We start from the raw sequence: 1,946 nt of genomic DNA, 5'->3' as shown, positions 1-1,946 counted from the left end.
CCAAACATACAAGCATGCCCCATGAGGCATGAGATATAACAAATTTTTTTCTAAATCTTTTTTTTCCCCCAAACATGTTACTTTTATATATTTCAAAAGAAAGTAAGGTCATTATAATAAAAAAATTGGAATTTTTCAAAAGGAAAAGTATAGGGAGATAATAAAAATACTAAACAATGTGAACAATAAATATATCAGATGTTCATTTCACTAGGTGTATGGATGGTTATTCTAATATTAAGATTTAGATGGATAATTTGGAGGTGTAGTATGTTTTTATTTGATTGGTGGTTGTTCATGTTGTTTAAAAAAGTCATTCGTTACTTAGCATTACCCTTTTTCAAAAACATCTGTCGTCTAAGAAAATTACAATAATATTTAATCTAGAAATAGTGTAGAAATTAAATAAAGAAAGACGAAGAAAAGAAAAACATATGAATCATATTATATTGTACACAAATAATAGAGATTTTTTCTTAGATAAAAAATGTATAAGTTATTTGCATGATTCCAGATGACATTCAAGGTCGCTTCTGTAGTGGGGGACTACGTGGATGTCTCTTGAAAGTGATGCAATGATGTTATGTAAGAAGAACCTTTCTCTGATTTAGGATTAAGATCATTGATACAAAAAAATCCAACTCAATAAGTGGATGGATCGGATTTCATGCATGGAGGTACATATGTGATTAAAATATCATATGGTTGCTCCTGTTCCTTGTAAATGTTCATCGCATATAGACGACTCAACTGACTTACAAAGAACATTATTAAATCAAATATAAAAAGTATTTCAATTTTAATTATGGGTACCTTGGAACATGACTTTTAAATTAAAGTATTTTGGACTTATTCTTATGAATCAAACTTTATACTATTATTCAATGAAGCTTATGCATGCATTGAATTACATAATCAAGCTTTTGAATTTAATTAAATTAATACTTATTGGGATCTCATCCCTATACATTATCACCCAATTGAGGTTTAGAAACCCTATACCCTATTGGTTATTAGTATTTACTTTCGGAGTTAAAACCGAAAAGCTAGGAATAATCTAAACACTACGTAGTGATTATTTTGAGGTATTTAGATAGAGATAGAGAAATTGAAATTTAGTATTATGTTTATTCATTCAAAAATTGGTACTAAAATGTTAGTTTCTATTTTCAAAATTCCAGTATTTCACTATTTTTAAAAAGTAAAAATATATGAAACTGAATTTTTTTATGACAAAAACTGAAATTTTAATAATATTTTATACTTAAAATATCTTCATTTAAATTAATTAATTTCAACTTTATTCTTTGTACAAATTAAATTAAAATTTTATTTTTATTTTAATATATATCTCTCACTTTACACCAAACCCAATACTAAAATTTATTTCAATATCTGTTTTTATCTCTCATTTTCAGTCTTTTAATTTCTGTCTCTTTTCAAATAATACCTATAAATCCTACCCTGTCTCTAATACAAAAGCACTTGTCAAATTACGTTTTGTTTAGAAACTGATTCTAAGGATTCATTATGCACTCATTTCAAGGTAAAACAAAACTCTGTTTTATAATCCAATATAAACATACACATCATAGTTTGTCTGTAGCATCATCTTCGAATTCACTTTTTTATTTCGTCCCTACGCGCATCGTCGTTTATTGCCTTGTTCAAACTGTTGTTCACTTTTATTTTTATTTTATCAATTTCTTTTATTTTAGAGGAGTTTAATCCAACTCTAATAATCGAGCTTAAATATGACGTTTAAACAACTAAACAACAACTAATTGGGTTAGACCTTATATAGTATAACAGAAATATTTAATAACAAAAAATATTAACCAAAAACAGATAATCGAGCTGACGTTTAAACAACTAAACAACAACTAATTGGGTTAGACCTTATATAGTATAACAGAAATATTTAATAACAAAAAATATAAAATATT

The sequence above is a fragment of the Arachis ipaensis genome, chromosome B03, assembly GCF_000816755.2.
Source record: "Arachis ipaensis cultivar K30076 chromosome B03, Araip1.1, whole genome shotgun sequence".
NCBI lineage: Eukaryota > Viridiplantae > Streptophyta > Magnoliopsida > Fabales > Fabaceae > Arachis > Arachis ipaensis.
Note: the sequence above shows the minus strand (reverse complement) of the source record.